Source organism: Cavia porcellus, unplaced genomic scaffold (genome assembly GCF_034190915.1).
Source record: "Cavia porcellus strain 051 isolate PalLab524CR breed Dunkin Hartley unplaced genomic scaffold, mCavPor4.1 scaffold_10, whole genome shotgun sequence".
Classification (NCBI taxonomy): Eukaryota; Metazoa; Chordata; class Mammalia; order Rodentia; family Caviidae; genus Cavia; species Cavia porcellus.
Window position 1 is genome coordinate 73,524,038 of NW_026947493.1, and position 15,661 is coordinate 73,539,698.

A 15,661-nucleotide genomic window follows, 5' to 3' on the forward strand; every position below is an offset into this window, starting at 1 on the left:
TCAGGATGGTTTTATTTCTCGTCACCTCAAGGATGGTAAGAGCCTCTGCCGAGCCTCTTTGTTTCTCTGGCCTACAAACACACCCCACTCCTGACTCCAATCACCTGGAAGCACAAGCCCAGAGCTCTGAACGGTCAGTTAAAACCCACAGCAGCCTCAGCACAGGGGCCCGGATTAAAATCCAGGGGATGCAAACCATAAAAGCTTATTTTGCTTCCGGTGCCGGCTGCTTCTCTGTACCCCAGCACATCTCTAGGAGTGAACCACTGCTGCTTCCTCGGAGGGAATCCACTGCCCGGCGCCCCGCATTTTCACCCTCCACACAGTGGCAAAGCCCTTCATCTCCAGCTTCACTGACAGATCCCTTTGGGCTCTGTGTCTGGCCTGTTCTGTTTCCCAGGTTAGCCCTGCCTCGATTAGATTTGGCTTTCTTTTTCCCTTTGTTTTTTCCTACTTTTATCCTTGTGATCCTTTCTTTCCAGTTTTTAAACTTCTTTTCGGGTTTCCCTGTTTCCCAATCTCTTTATTTCAGCCAGGTGACTCTTGGATGAGAAGTGGCAGTTTGTTTTCCTCCTTCGCTGATACCCTCCTCTGAGTTCCCATGCTGATACCCTCCTCTGAGTTCCCATGCTTTGGTTGGAACCAGCTGTCAAATTCCGAGGCCCCAACTTCCAATCAGTCACCTTCACCTCCCTAACTCCGCGAGAGTTTATTAGGCTCAACACTAGATCAGAAGCACCAATAAAATAAACCGAACAGCTCATCCTACCGTGCAAGACAGGGCTCTTTTTGGAACTGGAAGGATAGCTGTGAGATACCGAAAACAGCTGTTTGCATCTGGAGGAAGGAGGCCGGGTGTGGAGCAGCCAGGTCAGGCCCCAGAGAGGAGGTGAAGCTCGGCCCTGTGCCGGAGGCCATGTGCTGTTTAACATCCCCTTCCTGCAGTCCACTGATGGACTTGTCCCGCCTTGTCCCTACCCCATGTACTTGTCCTCTTAGGGGCTAAGACTGTGTTCGGGAAGTGTTTCTCATTCTGCCGTCCTCCAGCTGCATGACAGGCTGCCAGCTGTATCCCTTTGGCTTGGCACAATGTGTGTCTGGTGGCCCAGACCCCGGCTCTGTCCAAAGGTATAGCCTGTGTGAGGCACATGAGAGTGACTGTTGTTCAATGCTAGGCACGGTGTGCAGTCCTGAAAGTATCCTGTCCTGTCCTCACCACCCAGGCTCCCCTCTCGGCAATGCCTGGGCCTACATCTGCATGTGGGGGTAGCCTCAGGAAGACTCAGAGCAGAGGAATGGGGGTGTCTGGGAAGTGAAGCTGAGCCCCAGCTGAGAGTGGTACCTGAAAGATCCCTGGAGAATTCCCAAGTCCCCCTCCCAGCTCCAGAGAGCAAGTGACATATGCATCCATCACACGCAGGCCAGCAGGTGGGACATTCTCTTCTGAATTTTCCAAGCCATAGTGGACACCAGCCAGAGGCTGGCATGTAGCAGGGTTAAGGTCCTAGAGCCACCAAGGCTGACAGAAGGACATCCCCTGACTGTGCGTCCCAGGTCACCAGAGTCCCTGGTGGGTCTCCTTTCATCCTGAGCTCAGCCTCTTGTCATAGGTGTCAGGAGGCCAGGGTGCAACGATGCTTGGAAGTGATCAGTGCAGTGCCAGCACTTTGGAGGGTTTTCTCGCCTGTCACCATCTCCCAGCCCCTTGCAAGACAGTTGCTCTCATGAGGAGAGCAGCATTATAGCAGCCGCCTGAGCAATGGCAGGAGCTCAGGCAATGACTTGCATTTTTTAATAATTCTGTTTTCCCCTTGACCCAATTAAAAAAAAAAAAAGGCTTTCGGCCCCTTTTCCCTTGGGCACAGAGGCTGTGCTAGTTTGCCTGGCTGTGGGTGCAGTGTGATAACCAGAGTGTGCAGCAGGGACCCTGCACAGTCAGAGAAGGCAGAGCAGTGTGGAGGTCAAGGCAAAAGGCAGCCTCCCTGGGCTCTGCTGGCATCCTGCAGGGAGGCGCTCAGTGTGGACCCCCTGCCCCTCACACCCCAGCTTCTGGCACCCTTCCTGTCCCCAGACACCTGAGATCATTTATGCAGACTCCCTGGGTCTGGAAGGGGTCCCGGTCAGAGTGTCTAAATCTCTCCTCGTGATCATCACGAGCAGCCGGGTTGAGAGATTCTGGTCCGGTGGACTGGCTGCCAAGTTGACCCTTCTTGCAAAGTGGTCCCTGGCGCAGCCACTTAGCGCATGGGAGGAAAACTTGGGCAGGCTGTCTAGCATTCCTGAACCAGATTCTACATCTATAAAATGGGGAGAGAACACATAGCAATGGTTCCTCCCTCAGTATTGTAATGAGAACTGGACAAGGTCAGGCCTTGCATTAGGGGTTTCTGGAGAAGGAGAACCATCTGATGGGCGTGTAGCTAGGCAGACAGATAGGCAGACAGACAGACAGATGATACATGATACATAGATAGAAAGATGACAGATAAGGACTTGGGCCGTGTCATTATGAATACTGTTAAGTGCCAAGTCTGTAGCTGGCCCTCCTGGAGACTGAGGAGAGTGGGAGTGTAGTTCCAGCCCCAGTCCGAAAGCCTGGGAACTAGCAGTCTTGGCGTTGGAAGCTGTGGTCCGGGCTCAAAGCAGTCAGTAAGAAGAGCTCTGTCTTCCTTACCTTCCTCAAGGGAGGTTGGTCCAGCTTTCTGTTTGATGCAGCCTCCCACAGATTGAGTGAGGTCCACCAATCTTAGGGAAACACAATATTTAATACTCAGATGACCAGCTCAGATGTCAGCCCCACCCCCCAAAACCCTTCACAGACACCCCCAGGGCAATGTTTGACTAAATGTCTAAAGATAGTCAGGTTGATACATCAAAGGAACCGTCAGCCGCATGTGAAGATGGCTAGCACAGTACTTCAAATGTAATCACTGCCAATTGCTATTATGCATCATGATCATTGTCACTTGGAGAAATATTTCCTGCCCAACCTTGCAAGAGGAGAAAGTCTGAGTGGTTTGAGGCACTTATCTAAGAGATTCTGCCAATTACCAGGGAACAGTGTCACTCTAGGCTGTTCCTGTACCTAAAAGTCCCAGGAAAGTTGTCCCAGGCAGGCCTTTTTAGTGATTTAGCCCCTTTATGTATGGTTCCCCCAGGTTTTGTGCCACATTTCCTCTTCCTGCTCAGTCCTCGGCCCTCATGGAGATCCCGAGTTCTTCTCTGCCTCAATGGCTCTCTGAGATCCAGAGGATCGAGGCTTCTCAGAACAGAAGGGCCTGGTGTTCCTCTGCTGCCTGAACCCGCACGCTCACAGCCTGAAAGCTGCTTCTGGTGTTGAGGCCAACAGCAAGTCTCTCTGGGGTGGATGTTCAGATGCAGGGGCCTTACCAGGCTCTGGTGTCTCAGCCCAGGAGATCCCCATCCTTCTCTCTTACTGGCATCATAGCTGGCTGGACAGTGGACCCCAGAGACAAGATGTCTAAATCAAGGGGTGAGTAAAGACTGACCATGGCCGGGCAAACATAGCCGTCAGTCAGCTCACACCCCAACCCCAGCTCAGATGGGCTCCGGAGGTGACTCTTCCCTTTGTGCCAAGAAATGCAATCACCTGCTTATAAGCCAAGTGGAACGCTGGATGGGTGGGGACCATGGGGTCCTAATAATCACTGTGTGAGGTCCGAACTACCAGGCACCTGGTGCTTGACACACAGGAAAAGGCTAGGTACCTGCCTATCCTAACATCGCTGCATATTACAGAGGAAACTGACGCTTAGAGTGATCACCTAGTTCCCATTACCTGTCTCTGAAGCAGAAGAGCTGGGGTTTGAACCTGGGGCCAGTGTGTAGGCAGCACCACAGGCTCCTGGGTGTAGGGGTCCTACCTCTCTGGGGAGCAGGAGCCTGAGCAGAGGCAGTGCTGAGTTCTACAATTCCAATCAGTCTGGTTTGACAGCGCAGGTTCTTTCCAGGCTGGCTGAGCTTCATCCACAACTGGCTGCAGAAGCAATGCTCCGCATCAGCTCTTGTCTGCGTGCCCCTAGGCAAAAGTGCCGCAGACCCTAAAGCCTGCGGAGGCTGCCAATGCCAGCCCTGCTGTCCCAGGTTAAAATTTATGCAACCCTGGATTGCAGGCAGTGACAGAAATGACTGAACTCATCCTTTATCTTCCAAAAGTGGATCCTGAACTGGATCATGTAAAGTAGTAAGCTACATGTCATCTGGATGTAACCAACAAATGCAGGACATCATCAGAGTTGAGGTAAAGTCTGTGTGTGTTCAGGGAGGGCAGACTAGAGAGGCTCTAAAGTGTGAACAAAACCGATGGAGGATTGTGCGTGTGTTTGCCTGTGTGTGTGTGTGTGCGCGCGTGCGTGTGTATTAGGGAGGGTGAGGAGGTTGAGTATTTGAGAGGGTCTTTAGACTTTCCAACTCCAGCTGTTAAGGGTTCTGCTTTAATTTACTACATTCTGGAGGTGTTTTTGTTAAAAAAAAAAAGTTTGAAAACTACTGTCAGGGTGAACGGAGAGCTAAGGAAGAATTTTGATGAGAAAGACAACACGGTAAGATTTGCATTCTAGGAACATCACCCTCCTCTGCTGGGTGGTGAAAGGGTGGGAGGAGGTAGGGGGACAGGTGGTGAGAGCCACTGAGAAGCGACTGCAAGCTCGCTGGCCGGGACCCAGCCAGTGCTGGAGAAAAGTGGAGGAGGCGGAGTATTTCAGGGGTCAAATCAGAGGGTTGGGTGGTTCCTGGAATATGCAAGTGAGGAGGAGGGATGGAGGTGTCTTGCCAGGGCCATAGGTCCCGGTTTGGGAGGTTGGTGGTGGGAATCCTAAAGAAGTTTCTAAAAGGCTGGGCTGAGTATTGGCCACATTGCAGGATGGTTGGGGGGCAATCTGAGGAGGAGAATCCATAAGCTAACAGTGGCATTTTGAAGTCTGGACCTCAGTGGAGTGATCTGAGCTGTGGATATAAATGTAAATATTTAATAGCTAAAATGCATTTAAAGCTACATGAGCGGGAAAGAGCACCCAAGAGGGAAATCAGATCAAGAGAAGGGAAGAAAGCCCAGGAAAGGATCCCAAGAAACCCAACTCTAGGAGGGGACCAGAGAAATTAGAACCAGCAGAAGTAGCAAAGTAGACCTGTGTGAGAGGCCGGTGGGTGGAGGGTCCGAACCTCTGGAGAAATTGCTCAGTCTCTGCAATGTAACTAACAGGGTGGGAAGAGATGGGTGAACAGTGGCCACTCCTTCAGTGACATCAGGCTGGCCATGAGGGCTCTGTCCCTCCCAGGCAAACGTCTCCTCGGGGGCCCCTCAATCCACACCACTGCAATGGGGGCAGATGTGCTTTGGATGCGGGGCTGCACCAGGCTTCAGGAACTCAGGTAGGACTTGCAGTCACCTGCCGAGTGCAGGGCAGGACAAGGAAGCAGGATAGGGCCATCTGGAGGGACAGGTAAGGGGGTGAAACAGGGCAGGCTGAGCCCCAGCAGGTATCTGCATCTTCCTGACAGATGAGGAACTCAAGGCAGGACCCACAGCCAGAGGACACACAGGAACTTAGAGCGGGGCCTTGCCCCTGTCCCTGGCTGCCCATGTTCTCTGCAGAAACCTCCTGCTTCTTTCTCCTCCCTCCTCGAAAGCTGCGCAGAACTCCCTCCACAGCAGGGGGGCCTTGCCTAGACTCCCTGGTCCCCATCCTGTGGCTGTTTCTGATTCTCTCAATTACGAGCTTTGTGAACCTAGCCCTTCCATGTCACTTTCCCCACATGGAAGACAGGAAGAACAGTTCCTGGAGCCAAGCTGAGGTCCGAGTGGGGAAACACACTGAGAGGGCCTGGGACTGAGGCTGGCCCGGTCAATGCCATCACATCCTGCACTGACAGAGGCCAGGCCTGATGTAGGTCGCCTGCTGCCCACAGGGTGCTCCCAAGCCAGTGAGGAGGCCAAGTTGTTCTGTCCTTCCAGCCAATCAGCCCGGACATGGGTGGGATGGGGCTGAGGCCCTTGGCCTCTCCCAGCAAAACCACATGCTGCATTTTGCTTTCGTACCCAGGAATCAATGCCAACCCTTAGGCACCAAGGCCTGTGCGAGCTCTTGCTGTGGAATATACTCTTCTGATCAGGTTCTTCTTGCTGAACCTAGAAACATCTGTCTGGCCAAGACAGGACAGGCTTTTTGGGTGCCAGGAGCTTGCTCTAACAAGGCTCATCCCCCCAGGGGGCTGGCTGATGATCAAGTCTCGGTGTGCAGAAGGCTGACCCAAGGTACCTCTCAGCAGAAAGCAAAGCCCAGTGAGAAAAGTCACAGCCGTAAGTAGGGCACCGGCCTGGGCTTTGTTGTCTGTTAAAGACATCCACTGCCCCCAGCGCTTTGTGCAGGAAGCCTGGCTGCCGCTTCATCGAGGCGACAGCCTGTGATCTCTCCCTTTTGCAGAGCTTGGACAGAACAAGGCTGGAGTCTCATTTGTCAGTCTGAGATGGAGACTTTTCAGAGCCAGGCAGCTTGAAAAAATGAAGTGACAAAAGAAGCCAGGCAGCAATTAGGTAATGCCAGCCTGCCTGCTGGGCAGTCCTGCACAGAGCTCATCCCAGAGAACACTGGGAGACCAGGGGAGAAGGACATAGGTTCTGGGGTGCAGGTGCACCTCTAACGCACAAGCAGAATGGCAGGCCGTGTGTGTGTGGGGTGAGGGTACCTTGGGGAGTGGCACTAGTCTGACCTGCCAGGTGGGGGCTGCCTGTCTACCGGAAGGTGTAAGACCCTAACTGAATTCTACTGTGATTACGGATGACTTGACAGGTGTTCAGTGTGCATTCAGGACAGCAGTGGGCAGCCAGCTGGGCCAGTGGCTGGAGGATTCCTAATGCCTGCTCACCACATCCTACCCCACTGGGCCCTCTGGACAGGTTGGACGTTTGTGGCTCACCTCTGCTCACCCATCCCCTTCTCTCAAATTCTCTGCTTATGCATCTCTGAATTCTCTCCCAGGTTTTTCCTAATTCACGCATCTGTACTAAGGGCCCAGCTCCTTCCTCCCACGTCTCATCTCCAAATATCTGCCTCCCCTTGTCTATAAGTGGGAACTGATTTGGGTTTTCCTGGAGCCTTAGGACCTACAAGCCTTAGGAACTGCAAGCTCTCTGTCCAGGGTTTAAGTTCAGGCTTCACTCTTTGCTAACTGTGGGACAGTAGACAAATCCTTCACCTTCTCTGAATCTCAATCCCCTTATCAAATAATCGTGTCAGAGATGTTTCCCCATACATTGCCCCAGCTGCTCTTTGGTTTTCTGTAACTTGGGAGCTCCTGGAAAGTCCAGTTTTACAGAAGAATAAATAAGAAGTCGAGTCCTGGCTCCACACATGTGGCGGTGAGCCACAGAGCCAGGCTTGGCCTCAGGGGTCCACTTGCACTTGGGGACAAGAGGTCAGAATCTCTTTTGGTTGATTTCTACAAGTTCTTGTGAAACCTACAGCCCATCCCTTGCTTGTTTAGATAACAAGCACCTGTGGAGAGTGGCAGTGCACAGAGTGAGGGTGTTCAAGCTTCAAGGAGCAGGGGCTATGAGCCAAGGCCTGCTGGCCCCGGCAGAGTGCCCCAGGCGGCCCCTAGCATGGCATGCGGCCACAATGAGCTCACTCATGGCTGCCTATGTGGGAAGCATCATCAGCCCTCTTGACAGACGTAGGGAGTATGGGTCCTAAAAGCAGGGTGCTCGTGCTTCTAGTCATGTTAGGATCACCTGACAAGCTTACAAACCCAGCACCAGGCTGAGTTCCAGCCCAGTGAATGAGGAACTCGGCTGGGGTCCAGGAGAGCAGACATCACTGTTCTCCCTAACACTCTGCAGCTGGGAGGGACAGCATCACCTCAGCGGCTGGGATCCCAGGGTCATCAGATAGTGAGGTGGCTAAGTACAGCTCCCCAAAGCTGATGAGTCACCTGGGGGATTGGTCACCCTTCACGAGCTCTTTCTTAGAAGCAGAGTGGGTTGGGCTGATTCAAGAGTTTTACCCTGTATTCCTCTGGTCCTTTCTCAGTAGGTGCCCTGGGGTGCACCGCTTGGCGTCTCCCAACCGGTCCTCACAGGCATTTCCAGTGGTTCCTTGTGGCGCTTGGGTAAGGCAATGGTGTCTATCAGAGGCTTCATTAAATACCTGTTACCTCCTTCCCCTTCCGCCTTTGCCGCCTGTGTCGGGGTGTTTTGCTATTTATTCTCTTCTCCCCAGAGGAAATGAAACTCAGATCAGCTCTCCCTCTTTAAGATGCCAGAAGAGTGCAGCCTCAAGGATGGACAAGGTCTTGGCCGAGTGTGGGCCGAGCCCCAGCATGGACAGGGAAGCCCAGGGTACACATTCAGCCGTGGTTACTCCTGCACCCCAGCTAGCTGGGTGCTCAGCTTGCTAATGGGGAGAGGGTAGGGGGAAGATCCAGGGTTAAGGGCTGCCTGGAGAACCAGTGGGTCAATAGAAACCAGAAAGAAGCCTCACCAGTAGTCACTGGGGCCAAAGGCAGGTTATCCCAGGGGACACTATTACAGGGCCTGCAAGTTTAGTGGGGTGCTGCCCTCAAGGCCCCACCTAACCCTCCGAGACCCCAAATACCATCACACCAAGCTCAGGACTTTGTCTCAGCCCATTTTCTGTTGCTTTAGGAATCCATCAGAAATCTGATCATTTATAAAGAACAGAGGTTTTGTTTTAATGTTCTGGAGACTTGGAAGTCCAAGGCTGAGCCACTGCATGTGGAGGAAAGGCACAGGGAGAAAGAGTGGAGCTCGGACCCTCTGCCTCAAACACCTCCATAGCCAGCACTCCTCCACTGGGGAGACAGTGCCACGCCTGGGACTGCCCACGGAAAGGGTTAGGGACAGAAGACAAAGGCAGCTGTGGAGGGCGTGGGCGGATGTAAAGGGGAAGAACAGGTCAATACGGGACTAGGTGTCTCGCTGGGCAGCGAGTTTCAGGCAACGTGGAAGCCAAGGCTGCAGATGTGAGGCCAGCCAAAGCCTGCAAATCCCTCCTGGGTACCCAGGGGGTGCTGCTGAGCCCCTGGCAGGGAACCCACTGGGGTCCATCACCAGCTCAGAGTGAGCTTCTGTTCACCTGGCTCTGATCACCCTTGGATCACATGCTGGCCTGTACCCAGCACTTTCCGAGGCCCTTTAAATAGCTCCACATAAACATCAAGTTTCAAAGGCTAGATATCCACCCATGTCCCCAAAATAAGTAAAGGCAGGCAGGAAGGAAAGCATTGCTGCTGTCATGGGTGAGGAGAGTGGTGAGTCCTCTCCCTTGGACATCAGCCAGGGCATTCTACAGCATCAGCAGCTCAGCGCAGCCCTCAGGAGGAGTCCTCAGGACCGGGTCTGGTAGCTGGAAAACCAGTTTTTAAATTCAGGCTTTGTCCCTCCCTCGCAGTGTGATCTTGAGGAAGTTTCTCAACAACTCTGCACTTCTATTTCCTTCCCTGAATGATGGAGATGAAAATAATAATTGTTATCTCAGGGAGGAGAATAAATATGAAATGAATTAATTCAAGTCTTACACTAGCACAGGGGCACATGCTTCCTGTGCAGAGAGATGGTAGCTCTCAGGAGGGCTCTTGTGGCCAATGCCTGACAGCCAATCAGGACAGATGAGGTGGTGCCGGGGTGGGCCTCTGAAGGAACAGGGCCAGCTGAGTTGTGAGCTCTGAGATCTGAGATGGGACCTCCTTGGTACCCAGCCCAACAGCCCTCAGCTTCATCCTTCATGTGGGGTTACCTGCCCACGGTCAGACAGGTAGGAAGTAGAAATTCTGAGATCCAAGCCAGAGCCTTCTATATCCAGAGACATCTGTGTCCACACTTCAAATTGTTGGAAATGTGACATATTTTTTTCCTTGTTTTTTTTTTCATTATGAGCTCTTAACAGGATGACATTTGCTAAGCAAAAGGATAAATTCATCTTAAGTCTAATGTTTCAGTGAATTTTTTCTCTAGTCTCTTGATAGATTAACAGTCTTTAAACTGGAGATTGTATAAAAACCCATTCACATTGATATCTATGTCAAAATAATAAACTCTCCTGGGTCCGTGGATTTAGCTCAGTGGCACAACCGCTTGCCTGGCAAATGAAAGGTCACGAGTTCGATCCTTGGTACAAAAACAAACAAAACTCTTCCGGGTGTTCATTTGGTTAGTGATGGGAAGGCTAGGAAAACATTATACCCCAGTCCACAATCCATCCCACCCAACACCCCAAAACTAAAAGGCCTACAAGTGCCAGCAAATGCTGCACGTTTTTGGTGGTGCTGGACACAGCAGCAGCACAAACACGGGCTTAGGATAGGCGAATGCTGTTCTAGTAGGTGTAGCCGTCAGTGCTGACTTGGGGGCCTGGCACCTTGGTTTGACCCCCACCTCTGCCAGCTCTTAGTTGTGCCCTTGGGTGAACTCTTCAACTTCCCTTTGCTCAGCAGCTAAAGGTCTGTGTTCCTGGGACCTGGGACACTTGTCCACAGGTGGGCTCCCAGCTTTCCCCCAGCTGTACTGGATTGCAGCCTCCAGGTGGTCCTGGGGCCAGATCCACCGGTGCCTCATCCCTCAGGGATGCGGGAGACACTGAGCTCCCTGGGGACCTGCCTGGACCTCCCTCCGCATTCCAGGTCTGTCTCCGAGCCTCATGGGAGTCCTAATGCCTGATTCCCCCTAGGGAAAAGCTGCTGCTATCTGGTTCACTCAGAGCTGAGGGCCGTAGGGCAGCCGGGTCCTAGTTCTGAGCCCTTGGGAACAGCCTTGGTCCTTCTGTACCTTTGATGAAGGAATTCAGTCAAGCACACAGGCAGCTCTGCAGACTTCTAGGCAGAATGGATTGTGAAGTGGACATAGAGAGACCCAGGCCTCCAGAGGAGGAGGTGGACAAGGACACTGCAGCATCTGCCCAGAGCATGGGTATCCTACACACACACACACACACACACACACACACACACGTACGTACGTACGTTACGTACGTACGTACGTACATTATCCTGGGGCCCCGGAACCTGAATGATTATGATGCTTATCAGTACTTTTCTTCAAAGTGACTTTAGAATTGCAAACTGCCTTTCTGTCTTTTTCAGGTGGTCACTGTTCCAGAGGCCTAATCAGGTCAGAGAGAGACTTAGGAAAGATGAGTTCAGCTTTGAAACTGGGACCTGCCCAGGGCAGGAGGGGCTCTAAACAATGCTCCTTTTCCTGGTATCACTGGGCCTGTATGCCAGGAAGGCTGTGGAGGTGGCAAGTCTGCAAATAGAGGCCCTGTGCGGTCCTGTGGGCCTGAGACCTAACACAGGCTTACACCTGTGCTATGCACCGAGGCCTGCGGCTTTCGATGAATTGCTCTCCAGTGAGTCTGCAGCACACCGTGACCACATTCCGTGCGGGAGCTGGTCTCCTCCGTTCTTTTTCATCCCCAGCCTTCCTCTCCCTCCAGCTCTCCATCCCCTCCCCATTTGAACAAAATCTGTCTCCCTACTTTCTATGGTCTTCTAGTTTGCACTTGATTTATATTTTGGGTTTTCTCAGACAAGAGAAGCTGCACAATAAGCTGGTGCGTCCGATTGATGTCATTTAACGCTGTGACCGCAAGTGCGTCCATCTTCCTACCAATGACCCAAGTTTATCTTCCTGAACCCGCACCGGCACCGCGGGGCACTGTGGCGAATGTCCACCCGACCTAGCCTCGGGGTGACCTTCCTGCCGCCTAGGGCAGCCACTCCCCTTCCCTCAAGAGCTCCCTTCCCTGCTTCTGTCCCTACATCGCACCCCAAGGCCGGCCTGGGAAAGCTGGGCCACGCGGCCACACCCCCACCGTGACTCAGCTCCGGCAGCCGGGCAGCGGCACCCGAAACAACCGCGCCCCAAAACGCCACCCGGCCTCCGCCCCTCCTTTCCCACCCCTCCTCAGCTCTTACCCCTCTCTCCTGCCGAGCCCCCCCCCCCCCCCGCCGCCTTCCCCCCAGCTCAGGCCGCCCGCTTCCCCGCCCCGCGGTGACTCACCCCTCCCGCCCATCCTTCCCCTCCCCCCGCCCCCGCCCCGAGCTCCCACGCCTCTGCGCCTGCGCGGACCCCTGCTCTGCCCCTGGCACCTGCAAAGATCGCCTGCCGCCTAGCTGGGCTCTGCCAAGGGCTTCCCTCCGGCTCCTGTCACTGCGTCTCCCACTTTTCTGAGGCTGCCACACACACCTGCGGTGCCTCCCGGGTGCCTCGCTAGTGGCACCTCCTGGTGCCCCCCGCAGCCGTCCTGTCCCTCCTGCAGTGCCTTCTGAGGTGCTGTAGGAGTCCGCGGACACGTGGACTCAGGGCCCCAACAGGGGGACCCAGGATTTGGTAGAAGTCTGCAGGGAACTGCATTCTCCAGCCAGGGTGGCAGCCACCCAGCCAACTGGGCTTCCCAAACCTAATGGGCTTTGCATCCGGGGAGCTTGGGGTTCTGCAGGGCAGGGCTGAGGAGGGCCCTGTGAGTCTGCATTTGTGACCAAGCCGCGATAACCAGCGCTGGCCTGAGGGCCACGTCTGCACCCTCTTTGTACCTCCCTCTTGTGAGGAGCAGTGGTGGGGCCTGGATCACCTCTGCTGACCCCCAGTGTGGTGGGTGAGGGTGTCCTGAAGGCACCTGGTGGCAGTGAGTGCTGGGGAATGATCACCCCAAAGGGGACAGCTTAGCAGCCAAAGGAAAGGGGCAGGAGGGCTCCAGGGAGAGCAGGTCCCCTGCTTGGGCCTCTAGGCCAGAGGATGGGTGCCTTGAGGAGACAGGCACGCCACAGGCCAGAGAGCTGGGTCAGGATCCTGGGGCAGAGGTAGAGAGGCAGCTGGAGCCTCCTTCCTGGGAGCTATTTCCTCTTTGGGTTGGTCTGAGTGAAGTGAATCACACCCCTGGCCTTTGCTAGCTGTGTGAGCTTGGGTGTGGTGGTTTAAACTCTGTGAGCCCCAGTATCTGCATCTGTGAAATGGACTTACTGCGTTGCTGACACAGGGGATTGTGGTGAGAACAGAACAAGAGTTTCCAAACACCTCCTGGGTCCTGGTCAGCCTCTCACGGGTGTTTGCCTATATTCTTCTTCCCATTGGACAGAGACTTTGGGCTATCCTCTCTCTGGGTTCCCCTCAGATCTGAACCCCCTTTCTAGCCACTCCTGTGAGTGCTCAAGGGCTGGCCATGCAGGCCAGCGGTGGAGTCCTTTCTTGGACTGGCTCTCCTGAGACTCCAGAGAGAGTAAGTCTCAGTTTTGTAGCACAGAGAAGGGGCCTGAGCTCATGGCCTCCCTCAGGACTGGGGTGCAGCCACTGGGGAGGTGAGGACATGCACACTTCCGATCTGCCCCAATCTGAGACATAAGTACAACTGCCTCTTGCTAATGTAGGTTTTCTTCTGAAGCACAGGGTTCCAGTGTAGCCCTGATGGACAGCTTGGGAGGCAGGGTACTTTTTTAAACAAGCTGTCTTCCATACAGAGCTCACAGACATCACGCTGGGGACCTGGTGCTGATGGCGCACTGGTCCCCACACCCCATTCCTGCAGTACCACAGTGGGATGGGAATCCTACAAGCTGTTGCCATTTGGAGTTTTTCATGTCCTGGCACCTTGGCAGGCAGCTTCTTAAAGGCAAGGACGATGTCTTTTTTCACCTTGAATTCTCAACACCAAGGACAGTGCCTGGCACTGGATCCCTGGTGTTTCCCAAGCATCCCACATCAAGACTCCCTGCACTGGGCCTCAGTCTTCTTGTGCAGAAAATGGAGTCTGGCCTTTTGGGCTACAGATGATCTCATAGGCTGCTTCTGCCTCTAAGAGCCCCTAAATTTGAGTTATTCTTCATTTGTTCAGAATACACTTTGTTTTCACCCCAGAAATATAACCCTACCTTGGACCTTGAATTTGTGTTTGCTGCTTGCTCAGGCAGGAGGATAAGCTTTACAGAGTGACTGTAAAAGCCCTGCTGGTTACAGCCTGAAGTTTCTTGCCACATTATTCTGGATGAAGCCCTCCATCTGGTTTTTGTTAGAGACACAGTGAGCTGATCACTTCCGGCTCATGGGGATAGTTTCTCTCCCCTACGTTGGCAGCCTCTGCAGCATCCTTGGGCAGTGCCTGTGTGCTTGGTGGCATGGACTCCCCCTCCCCGCTCTGTTTGCTTAAGGTCCTGTCTTAGTAGAGGTAACATGTACTCAGTCTGCTAGCTACATAGGTCACCACCCACAAGGGACAAGGGACAAGGGACGCCAGCCCTCAGCCCTCTAAAATACCTGTCTTTCACATTTCCTCCTTACAGCTGGAAGAATCAGAGCAACATAATCTTTTCCCTTCCAGGAAAGTGGCCATAGAGAGCTTTTTCTATAGCATTAGCTATGTAATGCTTGGATATTTGCCACAGTGAGTAGATTGCCTGCAAAGATGGTCACGCAGGGCCATTCTTGAATCCAAAAGTGGAATCTGTTCCCCTCCCTGTGACCATCCAGGCCCCACAGAATGAGACAGAGAGGCGCCAGCCGCAAGGCCTCAACTGTGCCAGAGGGGCCTGGTCCAGCCAGTGTGATGACCCTCATGGAGCTGTCCAGACAGGACACAGCTGAGCTCTGCTCCAAGCCCTGGCCACAGAATTGGGGGACAATGAACAAAGCTTAGGGTTCAAGCCACCGCATTTTAGGGTGGTTTGTTACAAGTCACAAATAATATCATTCTATTGGCAGAAGGGGTTTCTGCCGTCCGTCTTGAGGTCAGGCCAACAGCACTGCAACATGTTTAACTCTCTACAAGTGTACCTTTCAGTACTTGGCCCCGAGCAAGGGTTGAAGTTGGGGACAGTACCCTGAAATTCCCGCACGACTACCACTGACCACCTGAGTTCATCAGAGAAGACAGAAGGATGCAGTATCTCCAGGCACTGTCTTGGGAGTGGACTCTCTGCTTTTCTGTTCTGGGTCTTTTCCTTCTTGGCCACTTGAACCTGGACCAGTTTCATTCAGCAAGTCTGTCTCCTCATGTATAAAACCGGGTCATAATGGCACCTTTTATGGCAGGATGTGAGGATGGAATAAAGTCATGTCTGGCATGTAAGATCATGTTGTTTGGCACGGTGCCTGCATATGGAAGATATTTAACAAAATGTAGTTTTTTCTTGGAGGTTCCTGTACTACATTCTGTTTTTATATGTCTGTCTACCGAGGGAATAAAAAATTAACACAGATTGGGTGTGGTGGTGCATGCCTGTAATTCCAGCACTCGGGAGGCTGAGGCAGAAGGATTGCATTAGTTTGAGGCCAGCCTGGGCTACACAGGGAAACCCTCTTTCAAAAAAAAAAAAAATATTAACACAAACAGGATAATTTAGTGTGGCTCCAGCCAGTAATAAACTGAAATCACACAACACTGAGGTGCTCATAACATTGGCAGATTATTATCTGTAGATTTGAGAAAAATATGATACCTTTGATATAAACAAAAAATGCAGGGTACATACAGGACAGAGGGAAAAGCTAGATAACAATTTGCTTTGGTTCCTAAAAGAATGTCATTCCATACTTAGATCTGTGAGCAGAGGAAAGTTAGATAAAAAGGGTTAAAAAATTAATTGTGGCTTTGTAGATATCAAGCACAAGAAAGCAGCACATTCGGTAGCATATTTT

General features: G+C 52.8%; 1 long non-coding RNA gene across 1 annotated transcript; it reads right to left on the reverse strand.

Annotated features, from left to right (window-relative positions):
• Positions 1-8,684: 8,684 nt before the first annotated feature.
• Positions 8,685-12,605, reverse strand: LOC134477935 (uncharacterized). The gene is made up of 2 exons (XR_010050249.1): positions 12,221-12,605; positions 8,685-9,477 (listed from the first exon to the last, which is right to left on the reverse strand). It is a non-coding gene; the product is annotated as an uncharacterized LOC134477935 (long non-coding RNA).
• Positions 12,606-15,661: the final 3,056 nt, after the last annotated feature.